General features: G+C 35.8%; 1 long non-coding RNA gene across 1 annotated transcript in view; it reads right to left on the bottom strand.

Annotated features, from left to right (window-relative positions):
* Positions 1–643: 643 nt before the first annotated feature.
* Positions 644–14,880, bottom strand: part of LOC129011478 (uncharacterized) — a 175,170-nt gene continuing 160,933 nt past the window's right edge. Inside the window, exon 7 of the long non-coding RNA XR_008493334.2 lies at positions 644–1,146. This is a non-coding gene — a long non-coding RNA (uncharacterized LOC129011478). The remainder of the gene's footprint in view (positions 1,147–14,880) is intronic.

Consider the following 14,880-nt stretch of genomic DNA (forward strand, 5'->3'; position numbering starts at 1 on the left):
AAATCTAAGTATTACATTTCAAAAATGTGAGAAATAAAATTTCTGCACCCCAGCAAGATCCCACATAGGTGGCAATTTTGTCTCTGATTCCTCTTCCCATGCTGTTTCAGACAGAACACCTGGCACATAGTAATAGATCATTAAATGTGAGCAAGGATTATTTGCAAACCATCTACAATTTTGCAGAGTTATACCTGATATAGTAGCTTCCAGTGAAGGGTATAAATCCTGACACTCTAATTATACAGCTTTTTATTGTTTCCCAACCTAATCTCCCACAATTACAATTCTTGCATATTGGATAAAGATTTGAATTTACATCTCAAATATCAATGTATTTTTTTTCTTAATACTGGATGTGTTGATTGAAGAGCTAAAGTTACTCTACTTGGCCCTATTTTCTTTTGACAATTGGTAGCTGGCAGAGAGAGCAGAGCATAATCTTTCCATGCCTACTGAAATAAGTGTTTGTAATTACAACAAAGCAAGAATGCTGTTCATAAAGCTAAATAGTAACAAACAATAAAAATGTTTGCCTTCCAGTTAGACGAGGGATGGATAACATAAGAAGTTACTGTAAAGCACTTTTGAAATATAAAGTTGAAGAGAGTGTTTAAAGAATTTCACTTGCATTACTTAGATTCCAGGGGTAAATACTTTATTTTTGTTTCAATAATTTCAGGAACTTCCTACAGCTTTTTTTAACCACATCACATTAACATAGGTAGCAAGTGGTTAATTCCTAACCCTATAATGACATTTCTTTTTCTAGAATTCCATATTTCCATTTCCAATAATAGAACTAATAGCAAGTGATGTTTCAATGTGCAAAATTCCTTTTATTTTCAGGTTCCTAATATATTGGGCTTCTCTTAAAAGCTAACCCGGGAGGTGGCAATTTTCAAAAAGATTTGCACAGAAAAGTCCAATCCGTTTCAAGTTTCTCTCTTTTAGCAGTTTCCCAGTGGTCAGAGAGATAAGTACTCTGTCAGAAGCAAAGTTGTGGGAGCACGAGGCTGGAGCAAAGGGCATCCAGGTATTTTATCTCATGCTCCGATCTCTGCTTATGTGGGAGGAGAGGATGCTGACCCGCTAAGCTGGCGGTATTTGACTTCCTGCATCACCGGTTCTTCTTTCTCATACAAGCTGTTAGAAAATAAAGACATAGTGCAATGGTTAATGCATATTAAAGATTTATCCATTTATGTTAACAGTGCAAAGTTTTTTTTCCCGTCACTTTATGGTTCTTCTATTTAGCTTAATGTCCTCATTTGCAGAAAAAATGCAGAGATGTGTATTTAATCATGGAGAAGATTAAAGTCAAAACTTAAATTAAAAATGTAATTTTTTGATAATCTGTTTTATTGTTAAAAGTACCCTCAGTGTTCCTGTATGTGTAGGGATAATTATGCATGGTACAACCCTGTGTGTAGACACCCTGTAGTCTCAATTAAATATTTTAACTACTTAATGAAAGGCAATAGGATTTTTGCAGTTAGTAATTATAACCATAACCTGGAATCGAAACTCTCTATTCACCCTCAGACTGCTTAGTAAGTCAGAAGATAAAATGGTTGTGGCTATCGTGTCTTTAAAAGAATTTTTCATGATCAAAGAATAATTGTAGCATGACAAAAATTTCCTACAATTGTTTCAGGAAAGGCATGAAAAGCTGTTTTTTCTTCCTTTGTCAATTTCCTTAGTACTGCAGCAAGATATTATTTGAGAGTTTGGAATTATCAATAGAATAAATTATTTTATTATTTTATATAAAATTAAAAGCCCTTCTTTTGCAGTTATCCACTGGCTTTTAACATTTTTAAAGTGGCATACTAGTAGATAGGTTGGATTATTTTCTTCGTAGAAAATAAAACAATAAAGATAATGTTTAAAGTAAGTTTAAGCTTAAATTCAAGATTAAGGTTCTTGGAAACTAAGGAGAAGTGAGTGAACAGTAAATTTTTATATCTTTGTTTCCATAGGTAATGATATTACAAATGTATAGTACATCATCCTTATATTTGAGAAAGCAAAAAGCAAGTACTTTAAAATAGGGTTTAAACAGCAATTGTTTTTATTAATAAGAGGTAGCTGCTCACAAAATATCATAGAATGTTATGGTTTGAAGTACACTTCAAGTATGCATGGTCCAGTCCTATAACCCATGCCTGAAACTCTTTGAAGGTAATCACAGAATAAAACGTTGCTTCCCAAAACTTCCACAAACAGAAAAGAAAATCAAAAATAGTAGAAGTTTGGAGAAACAAATCTTCTAATTTCCAATTAGCTGTTTAATTAGTGTAGCCTTTAAACTCTTTTTTGATTTACAATTATCTTTTTTATCATAAAGCAGAGGTCTCTGAACTCATTCAAATGGCTCTACCATTTTGATAACTGAATAAAGAATGTCTCTGACCAAACATTTGACTTGATGGATCTATGTAAACAATACAGAATAATCATGATGCTAATTTTTTATGCTAGCACCTTATCACTTCTCTGTTGTTTGGTAAGTTTATACTTGAACTTCATATTTCTTGCTTAGAAAAAAAAATGTTTCCTTTTAATTTTTCAAAGAATCTAGATATCTTTTTATATGTCTAATCAATTCAGAACACATGCACATGTATTTATTCTACTACTCTAAGAATTCCCACTCTTGAACTTGCAGCCATGAACAACCTTTTGTTGTGTGTGCCTTATTTTCTTAGTTATTAATCTATTGGATTCTGTTAGCAAGATTTTCCCACCAACCACGTTTATTACACATTTTCTGGGAGCCCTTGTACACACAACAACAAAAATTCAAATGATTATATTGTGATCCAGGAGATTTAGAAAAAAAAATCAGAGAAACAAATTAAAATAAGAGACAAGGTGGTGTAGTAGAAAAACTCAAAACTAGATGTTGGAGAATGACCCCTCTTCAGGAATCAAGTCCCTAGAACCAAAAGGAGGGGAGCAGGGGCCCCCGGCCATCTGGGAGTAATATGGTCTGGAGTGACCTGTGTTCCTCAAGAGGATGTGAAATGACCTCTCCTTGTCCCATGCACATTTTTAAATATTCTTATTTGTTTGTTTTTGTTTTGATACAGAGTCTTGCTCTGTTGCCCAGGCTGGAGTGCAGTGGCACAATCTTGGCTCACTGCAACCTCCGCCTCCCAGGTTCAAGCAATTCTCCTGCCTCAGCCTCCCTAGTAGCTGGAATTACAGGCACCCACCACAATTCCTAGCTAATTTTTTTTTTGTATTTTGAGTAGAGACGAGGTTTCACCATTTTGGCTAGAACTCCTGACCTCAGATGATCCACCTGCCTAGGCCTCCCAAAGTGCTGGGATTACAGGTGTGAGCCACTGTGCCCGAGACCTTTTGAATATTCTTAAGAGTAATATTATAGAGCTGGCTTTACCATGGACTGATTAATTTGGGGGCAAATCCCTTAAATGAGGCAGAAGAATCTGTCTCCAATTCTGATGTCAGAATGCTAATGTCTATCAACCCTACCTCTTAGGATTATTATGAGAAATATATAAGACGACTTTGGTGAAATTTTCTTGTGAGCTATCCATGCAGTCTATGTGCAAAGAATCATTAATAATAAATGTCCAATAATTGAGCTTTAGGTCTAACCTTCCATTAATTTAATAGAAATATGGCATATTAAAACATAAGTGAAGATGACTTATTTCCTTCAAGTTTCAGATGAATGTGGATGCAATCCAGATTGAACGGTTTATTTCACAAAGAGAATAAACCTCATGTCAAGCTTTGTGTGCAATCAAATTTCAATGAAACATACTTCTCTACAGTGGAGAAATACATTTTTAAAGTTTAGTGCGATGCAACTTACAATAACTACAACTCTTTATTATAGAAATAGCTAAAACCCAATAATAAACATTTATATATTTAGTATGAATATCATAGTAACTTAAAAATAAAATCAGAGAAAAAACTGATCCAGCATGGTAAATGTAGAAACAGGAATAGAATTACCTGCAAATGAAACAAATATGGAGGATAAATAAAAGATTTCAGCCAAAGTAGACAAGACAATAGGAGCCCTGTCCAGTTGCCAGCCAAGGAAATGACCTGGTCTAATAGGATTTGATATACCTCAGTGAGACTCCCTTGCCTTTAATTTCTTCATTTCCTGCCCTGTCCCCATCCCCAAGTTATAGAGTGTGTTCCGTCACTTAAAGTGGCTGGAGCTGGCTTATTTTATTTAGCTTGCATTATTTGCAAAGCATTCTTTTTATAGTAAGGCTAGAGGGCATTCAGTAAAATTCATGTATTTCCAAAAGTATCATTTAATCAACTTTTAATATTGGACTATTTATAAACTTCTTTATTAAAGTAAATTAACAATATTCTTAATATTTATGTAACCTGGAAAAAGAGCAAAGATAAAATCAGAAATCAACTTTCTTACCTCCCCCTCACAGACTGCCTACTTAAAACCACCCCTACTTCGAGGGGCAAACCCCCGTTACTTAATGAAATATAGAGCAGTTCTCATAATGTATCTGTTCACTCCAAGGTAACAAAATGTCCTCTAATCACCTTTCCTCTCAAGAATTGTCTCCTTTATTATTTGCAATTCTGTGTGCTCCATAGGAATCAAGATGCCAACCTTTGATCCACGTTCTCTTCACAAGTTTAGGCCCACTTTAATCAACAGGCCACTTGTAGTGAACTTTCTTCCTATTTCCAGGCCTGAGGCTTCCATCGCTTCATCACACACCCTTGAAACACTATGACTCACGGAGGACTGAAGTGAGAGGTGTTACAGAGAAAGAGAGAGCATGGCACTAGTAAAGTTATTGGCATGCCCCCTTGGAAACTGTTGTTTGATTCATTTGAAAGTAATAAGAGGTTGGGTGCTGAATTCTTCGGGGCATACTTGGAGATTCTTTGAGATCCCTGCCCACAAATGGTTATCTGTTATGTGCAGTTTTCCCAGGTAGAATGAATCCCTCAACCTCAGCTGTGCTCCTGAGGCTGGTCTCTCAACCTGGGATCTGGGATGATGCACTTCCAGCTGCTTCCTGCAGAGATCGCCTCATTGGCCAGGGCCTTCTTTGACAAGATCTAAGATAATCCCAGGCTAAGCTCTGTGTCACAATGCCCACCAGAGAGTGATAAGAAAGATGCCATCTGGCCTGCTATTGGGGGAATAAAATTATTTCCAGGCTATAGCCTTCTTTGTTTTTGCTCTGGGCCTCTTTGCAAGCCTCTCATCCTTTAAATATTTTCTGGAATAAATCGGACACTTCTTTGTCCCTGTAAGTCCAGGGATGCACATCAAGTTGTCTGTCAGGGAAGGGGAAGAAGATGAGCACTCAGCATCCATCCAATCTCTCCAAGGGGAGACCACAGCTTTTCCTTCATAACCTTCAGGGGAGTGCTGAGCCTAAGGCCAGGAAAACATTTTGGACACCTCTTTGCAAGTCCTGCAAAGCAAGTCTGTGCCTCCCTTTGGAATATGGAGTCGTTGGCACCTGTTGTATATCCCCATAAAGTTACTCAAAAAGAGCCCTGTTGTAGACACTTAATCTAGTTATAAAGAATATAAGCAAATCTGTGGGATTCACTTTATTATTTTTTTATTTTTTTTGAGACAGAGTCTTGCTTTGTTGTCCAGGCTGAAGTGCAGTGGCATGACCTCAGCTCACTGCAACCTCCACCTCCCAGGTTCAAGTGATTCTCCTGCCTCAGCCTCCCGAGTAGCTGGTATTACAGGTGCCCACCACCACACCTGGCTAATTTTTGTATTTTTAGTAGAGACAGAGTTTCGTTGTGTTGGCCAGGCTGGTCTCAAACTCCTGATCTCAGGTGATCCGCCCGCCTCGGCCTCCCAAAGTGCTGTGAATACAGATGTGAGCCACCGTGCCTGGCCTTCACTTTAAATTGTTAATGATTTACTCTTTCATATTCATTATCTAAAGTTATCACATTTTCTGATAAGATGAGCAAAAAACACAATAGAAACAAAGAAAACCACCATTTATAAATCTACATGGTCAAGCTGATCTTACCACAGTGGCATTTATATTTAGTTGGTGTTATGAATTGAATTGTGCCCACTTCCTTCCTTTCTCCCTCCACCAAAAAAAAAAAAAAAAAAAAAAAACCCTAACCCTAGGAACATGACCTTATTTGAAAATCGGGTGTTTGCAGATACAATCAAGTTATAATGAGATCATACTTAATTAGGGTGAGTGCATATAGCTGATGTCCTTATTAGAAGAAAAAACAGACACTGGACGAAGATACTGGACACAGACACAGTGGACAACACCTTGTGGAGCAGGCAGAGATTGAAGTGATGTATCTACAAGTCAAGGGTTGCCGGCAATGCCCTAAAGCTAAAGCAGGAGCACAGAACAGATTCTCCAGAGGGAACCAACACCACCAACACATTGACTCCAGACTTCTAGTTTCCAGAACTGTGAGAGAACAAATTTCTGCAGTACTTTACCAAACTCATGCACTTAAGAGGGAAGGATAATAGGGAAAAGGTTTTGCTTGAGATCAAAGTCCAGGGGTTTACACATATTCCTACATAGTATCATTCTGGTAAAAATATATCTTAGAGACACAATTCATTATTTTTTTAAAAAACTCTCTACTTATTTAAACAATGTGTTGCCTCCAACCCATCCCAGTATCCCACAGAAATATTAGGAAGCCAACAAGCCTGTCTGCCTGAAGATCTATAGAAAGGTCTCTTATTCTTCTCTCATCTTTCACCTGCTGGTTCAGAAATTAAGGGTTGCACCATCCAAAAACTGTGAGCAATCATACATAAACTGCAAGTAGCTTGTTGGAATTTCTCAGCAATACTTTTGTAATCCTATATTGCTGCCGCTTTTTCTACAACCAGAAAATCATTGCCTCTACCAAAATCATGACAAAAATGTAAGGGGAACTAGCCATGGCACACTGCATGCAGAAGGTGAAGGTGCAAATCCCATAAATAAAGCCCCACAGGCTGAGGCAAAAAAAAAAAAAAAAAAAGAGAGAGAGAGAGAGACAGAGAGAGAGCCTGGGAGCTGTGCTCACTGGAAATTACAGGTGTTTGTATACTCCATTGACTCAAAGTGTTGGAGAGCTAAGAAGTATGAGTGGTTAAATATATGCTGCTCAATTTTGCAGAGCAACAGTTTACAGCCTACTAATGACTTTGTCTTAAACCGATTCAGGCAACAGCATGGAAAGAATGTAGTATCAAGAACCATCTCACACCCTGACAGCTGACAATAACATTCACAGAAGAAAAGTTTGTGGAAATATAGATATGAAATATCATCTTGAAAATTCAGCTTTAAAAACACACCATAGAATGCAATTTTGGGGGGCAACTAGGAGAAATCATTAGAATACAGTTTGACATCCTAAAAATGTATGCAGGAAAAGGTGATTTCTGTGAGTCAGGAAAACAAGTTAACATGAAGAAAATGGCAGGGTGGTGGGAGATGAAAATGGGGATGACGAATATGTCTAGGAATTCAATGGCAGAATTGAAATCTGCATTGTTGTAGTCAAGAGTAAAAACGGCCTTGAGGAAAAGTAAGATAATGATGTGAAATAAATTTGGAAGACATGGGAAACTGCAAGAGAAGAAAGATATGAAAGTTATTTGCATTTATCTGATAAAAACAGAAGGACAAAAATTGAGAACTCGTGAAGTAATTTTTGTTTTGTATTATTTTTTCCAGAAAAAAAAGCATGAGAATAGCATCCAAATACATATGAAAGTCTCCAAAATATTTACATTTTAGTTTTGACATCAAGAATGTATATTTTTTATTATATTTGTCTCCTCCTTTCACTTTTATGTTTCGTAGGACATTTCACACGTGAACCACTGCACCCAAGCATGCTTATCTATCTTTCAAAGGCTCTGGTCTCCATGAACGGCATCAGCCTTCACCCCTAAACCTTCTGAAACATGGCCTCATCAAGGACTCCTTTCTTCCTTTCTTATCCCAACACTAATCCGTCCACTTGTCTTTTCGAGCTAACTCTCAACAGCCTCTTCAGTCTTTACACATTTCTCCATCTCTACGTTCATTCAAGCCTGGGATATTTTTATATTCCTAAAATTGTTTCCTCTCCATTATTACCCACTGTATCAAATTCCTTCTCTATTACACTTAACCAAAAATAACTTTATAAACAAATTCAATCCCATCACCTCCCTAATTAAAATATTCCACCCACTTCCTATTCCAGGAAGACAAACTTCAACACGACTTTTAAGGCACTCCTTATTTTAGAAAGCACCTCGGATGCTGGCGCCACTCCATGTCTCTTCCATCTTACACACAAAGACCATTCAGAGGTAATTTTAGGTCAAACATGCTGTTCTTTTCTTAAGTACAGGGCCTGACAGGTCAAGGTAAGAATATTGACTTTCATTCCCAGTAGGAGGAAAAGCTAAGGAGTGTTTCTAGCTGAGTAAGTGGCACACTTCCATTTTGTATGGTCACTCTTGTGACTGGTCTAGAACAAAAGGTAATTTGTCAAACAGAAAGTATCTGAGACAAGTCTCAATCAATTTAGAAAGTTTATTTTGCAAAGGTTAAGGATGTACCCATGACACAGCCTCAGGAGGTCCTGATGACATGTGCCCAAGGTAGTCAGGGCACAGCTTGGTTTTATACATTTTAGGGAGATATGGGATGTATTAGTGCATTTGCCTGCTGCTAGTAAAGGCATACCTGAGGCTGAGGTTTAATTGACTCACAGTTCAGCATGACTGAGGAGGCCTCAGGAAACTTACGATCACGGAGGAGGAGGAAACAAAAGTGTCCTTCTTCACATGGCAGCAGCAAGGAGAAGTGCAGAGCAACGGTTATAAAACCATCAGATCCCACGAGAACTCACTCACTATCATGAGAACAGCATGGAGGTAATTGCCCCCATGATTCAATTCCCACTAGGTCCCTCCCACTAGTTGTGGGGATTATGGGAACTACAGTTCACGATGAGATTTACTTCTGTCTTTGGGTTTTCTTCCTTGTCTTGTTATAACTTCTTCAATACATGCCAAGCTTAATTATTTTAGTATTTTCTTTTCTAATAACCGCATTAAATCCATTTCTGTCTGACTGTAAGTTACTAGGCTTAATATATATTTTCATTATCTATTTTTTAAAAATATTTTCTAATATCTATTTTGGGTTCTTCTTTGACCCAAGAGTTTTTTAAGAGGGCATTCATTGATCTGTAAACTAGTTGTCCTTTTGTTATTTATTTGCAAATTAATGTTTCTGCTTTCAGAGGCAGTTATCTGCATAACATAAATCTTTTAAATACCATAGAAACACATTTTATATCTGTCAATTTTATAGGTGTCCTATGGATTTGTAAAAGAAATCTGTATTCGGCAATTGTGGAGTATACTTTATTTATATATTTATATTATATTTATATAGTATATATTTATATAGTATATTAAATTTATATATATAAATATATATATTATTTATATATATAATATATAAATAATGAGTGCCTTGAAAAATACATTGAACTTTATTGTATGTATATAATCCTGCTTATATTGTTTGGATATTTCCAAACTTCATGTTTCCAAACTCCAAATTTCATGTGGAAATGTGACCCCCAATATTGGAAGTGGAGCCTAAGGGGAGGTATAGACAATTCTCTAAAGAAAATATAAAAATGGCCTACAAGCATATGGAAAAATGCTCAACATCTAATTATCAGGGAACTGCAAATCAAACCCACAATGCGATACCACCTCACTCCTGCAAGAATGGCCATAACCAAAACATTGAAACATAATAGATGTTGGCGTGGATGCAGTGAAAAGGGAACAGTGTTGGTGGGAATGTAAACTAGCACAACCATTACGGAGATTCCTTACACAACTACCATTTGATCCAGCAATCCCACTACTAGTAATCTACCCAGAGGAAAATAAGTCATTGTACAAAAAAGATACTTGCACATGCATGTTTCTAGCAGCACAATTCACAATTGCAAAAATATAGAACCAGCCCGAATGCCCATCAATGAACAAGTGAATAAAGAAAATGTGGTGTGTCTATATATATATATGTGTGTGCATATATATAATATATATAGTATATATATTTGTACTATATGTGTATGTATATGTGCATATATATAAGTATATATTTATATACTATATATTTATATACTATATATATTTATGTACTATATATGCATATATCATATATATATTTAGTATATGTATATATTTGTGGTATATATACTACTCAGCCATAAAAAGGAATGAAATAATGGCATTCGCAACAACTTGGATGGAATTTGAGACTATTATTCTAAGTGAAGTAATTCAGTCATAGAAAACTAAACAAACATCATTTGTTCTCACTCATGTGTCAGAGCTAAGCTATGAGGATGCAAAAGCATAAGAATGATACATTGGACTTTGGGAACTTGGGGGAAAGAATAGGGGGTGGCGAGGGATAAAATACTACACATTGGGCACAGTGTATACTGCTCAGGTGATAGGTGTACCAAAATCTCAGAAATCACCTCTAAAGAACTTATTCATGTAACCAAACACCAGCTGTTCCCCAAAAACCTATTGAAGTAAAAAAATATAAATAAAAAATAAACTTGGTCTGAAATTCAAAAAACAAAAGAAAGAAACAACGGAGTTACGATAAGGGGGATTATGGAAACCAAGGTTCTTGTTATGTGGATGAAGTCTCCAGGTAGCAGGCTTCAGAGACAATAGATCGTATATATTTCCTATCATACCTTAAAGGATGTCAGACTCTAGAAAATATCTAGTAAGGGAAGGAGCTTATTTACAGGATGCAAATTTCCTCTACAAAAAAACAGCTTTGCAGGGTCATTTCAAAATATGTCAAAGAAATACATTTGGTATATTATATATACCTTGATTTCCTTCAAAGCCTGCTGCTATCTGTCATGTGATGCTATACCAGACTCAGGTTAGAATTTGATATCTTCTTGTTACAAAAAGTCTGTGTTGTCAGTCTTATGATCTCTATTTTAATATTAATGCCGGTCAGTTGTATGCCTGAACTCCAAAGGGAAGGGTACAAGGAGGCATGTTTAACCCCCCTTCCTATTGTGGTCTGAACTAGTTTTTTGGGTTTCCTTGAGATACTCTTGGCCAAGGGGAGTCTATTTAATCAGTTGGAGTTCTTTGAATTTTATTTTTGATCCATACACCTTATGAAATGAGTATTGCCCCATGCTATTAATGAATTTTTTAAATACTATTTTCCTGTTGTTAGAAACTTAAGTAGTTGCTACTTTTATGCTAATTATAAATCATGGAATAATAAGCATGTCTATAGATACATATTTTCTTAGTGTCACTTTTCTTAGGACCTAAGGGTATTACGTTTTTCAGGTTCTTGGGGTGTATTGTTTTTCAGAAAGTTTACACAGTTTACACTTTCATTGGCAGTGCATGTGGTATATTTTGTATACCCTCCCTTGAGAATCTTCTTCTCATTGTTATAAAACAGGGTCTATCTACACTTTTAAAAATATTTTCTCTATTGTACTGTCACCAGATTGTCCTAGTTAAGTGTGCTGTTTGTTTCCTTCTAAGACCCTGGATGCTGTGTTTCTTAGCTGGAGTATTTATTTAATTTATACTTATTCTAATTATTCACATACTAAACTTGTTTTTAGAATATTAGTTTTTATTTGTATTTATCCCACCTTTATATGATTTTCTTACTTATAGATTCAGATGGCTTATTATTTTTCTCATTAACTTGTGATTACTTTTTTGGGAATTATATGTTGTATTTTCATTATATTCAGTCCCTTAAAAACTACTTGGTTACCCAAGGAATTTTTTTATTACAGTTAACTTACCTAAGTTTAAAAATAATTTAAAAACTGGTAATTCTCCCTAAACAATACAGGGAATTTAGGAAATTTATCTTCACATTTTCCCCAGGCTATATTGTATTGATACGGCATAATTTAGTCTATCTTGTTTAGTTTTGTTTTGTCCCAAGATAAATGATTATTTTTGTATTATTTTGATTTTTATTTACCCATGTTAACAGATTTTTGCTCCCAACTCCCCACTTCCATTTTAGTCCTCTCTAAGTTCTTGTTTCTCTACTCCTATTTTGGGTTTAATTTAATCAGGATCGACTTGTACAAAATCTCTGGGTTTCTCCTGTCTTGTAAGTTTTACAGGCAGTAGTGTTGTAGGTTGGCAGTTATTTTCTTTCAGAACGATACAGAACAAACACCACTCTACTTTCTGCTAATGTCACTTTTGCTCTTGGAAAGTCAGCAGTTGATATAACTGTCACTCTCTGGGATTTAATCTGCCTTTTCTTGCTGACTATTTTACAATGCTCTTTTTACTTTGGTGTTCTCCCATTTTATCATAAGGTGTGTGAAGGTGTGAGTGATTTTTTTAATTTAACCATCCTGGTTAGTATTTATATGTTTTCATGAATGTATTAATTGTCATCATTCATCAGTCATCAATAATCCTCAGTTATAATCTTTATATTTTCCTATCACTTCTGTTTTCAGAACTCCAGTGAGAGATATGTTCATCGTTCACATTCTTTCCTCCACCTGTGCTAGGTTGTCCTTCATTGCACTTATTTCCTTGCTTGTCTGCACTGCCTTCCGGGTAATTTATTCAGGTCCCTCTGTTCACTAAGGCACTCAGCTCTGTCCTTGCTGTGGTCATACCCAGGACCACTGGTTCTTTTATATCTGAAAGTTCTACTTGGTTCTTCTTTTAAAAATCATCTTGTTTATTCTTGTGTTTTCTTTTTCCATGATCATATTTTAAAACTAGTCTTTCATTTCTTTAAAGATGTTAAATATAGATTTTATATTCCATGTGTGATTACATTCCTACGGGTTCTTACTAAATAGCCTTCGTTCTGATGCCTCTTGTGTTTGCAAGTTCTTCCTCATGGTTCTTTCTTTCTTGATTCTTTAGTGAAATCTGCTGGTGAGTGCTCATTTTTCTAGTAACATTCTCTAGAGATGAGTTTAGTAATGAAGCTGAAGTTCTCCAAAAAGATTTGTATTCTTTTTGCCATATGTAAATTGCCTATAAAATAAACTCTGGATTTGTTGTGATATATATCCATGTCTGTATCTGTATCTACCACGCATAAGTGTAAATTTGAGGGAGGTCTAGCTTTTTCCTTTCTTTCTTCTTAAAGGGTTGATGGGAGGTTTGTGTGTATGTTGTATCTCTGTGTATTTACGTGTTTACCTTCCATTCAGGGTCAAGTTTATCGACAATTTACCTTGTATCAGCTGAAGAAATGAGTTGTCTTTAGTTTCGGCTCACAGCTATGCTAAGAGTGTAGCCTTCTCATCATTCCAGCTCATCAAGAGTACTTACGATCAACTCACATCTTTTTAGCGACCTGGATGTCCTCCTGTTTCCCGCACTCTAAGAGGCTGTGCAAACAAATTTTCAAGTCAACATTTTTGGGTGATATCCTCAAATTCAAACCTGTTTCAGAATTCTTCTTTCCTCTCAAGGTTTATTTCTCTGTTTAGTTTTCAAATGAGAATTCTTACTTTCTTTCTGGTGCATTGATTCATTTATAAAACAAATTTCCCAAGACTTTTTAGGTGTTTGAAATTAGTAGAAAGACCAGTTAGAATATCTAGTCTCCCATATTACTAGAAGAGGAAAATTGTGTTGAGAAAATTTAATGAAATCTTGCAAATGTGCAAATGCTCCATAAAATTTAGCCTTTGTCTGCTCTATGCCTTTCACCTGCTTTAAGCTTGTTATTTTGGTTATTAAAATAAATCACTTATTTCTATTCCCTAATCTACTTAACTAAATTGTGACTTGCAATTTAACTCATGTTTGGAAATAATTCATGTATTTATGTACTGCTTAAAAAACGCTCTGTAAGTATCCTGTATGAGTGACACATGCAGCTTTTAACAGAAATGATACTATAGTGACAAGAATCTGTGTATAATAATGAAGCACATTGCATAATTCTTAACAAATAAGTACCAGATTTCCATCAATTTAACAGATTTTTTTAATGGTGAGCTGCTCGTGGTTTTCTTTTAATGAGTTTATGTGGTAGATTATAAATTAGAATATACGAATTACATTTAACATAGGTATTTTGAACAGATTTGGTATGTACTCCACATACAGAATCTATTCTTTACAGATTCCCGTATTTATAGCTTTACAAAATATTGACTATCCATACTCAAGGAATGGTAGTACTCTGCTATTGCACTTGGGAAATTCCCTTAACATGGTCATTCATACCATTGATGGTAGCTAAATGTTTACAGACCAAGTAATCTATGTAATTAGTCTTAATTTGTGGTTGATGAGTGTAATTGGGGAAACAAAAAAAAAAGCCTTATCTGGGTCAGGTAATTTATTATGAGCTTATGCCTGTCTAACAAGGCTTGCCTTGAGATGATAAGTATCAGTGTGAAATTATGGATGGCCTTACGTATATTCATGGTAACTATCAAGAAAGTAACTGAGGATGAAGGCTAGAAACCCTTGGGATATCTTTGCAGTAGAAAGAAGTAAACAGGTCTACTGAAGCTATTTACTAATGCCTTAATCAAACATCTTTATAAAAATGCATTTATTCTAGCCTCCCACATTCAAAGCATCTGTTCACTACACAGACAATATTGAGACATGGAGTCACTGCAAATGCCCAGTGTCCAAGTCCTGCTGAACCCTCATCATTGACCAGGAAGTTTGAGCTCTATTCTGCAATCGTACCCCTACCATGCTTTCTCTTCCGGTCCTCACGGTTCTTGTTCTCCATGAGCTCCTCTGCTTTTGGGTATCCCATTCTCCACCTCCACTCCTACACA

The sequence above is a fragment of the Pongo pygmaeus genome, chromosome 14 (genome assembly GCF_028885625.2).
Source record: "Pongo pygmaeus isolate AG05252 chromosome 14, NHGRI_mPonPyg2-v2.0_pri, whole genome shotgun sequence".
Lineage (NCBI taxonomy): Eukaryota > Metazoa > Chordata > Mammalia > Primates > Hominidae > Pongo > Pongo pygmaeus.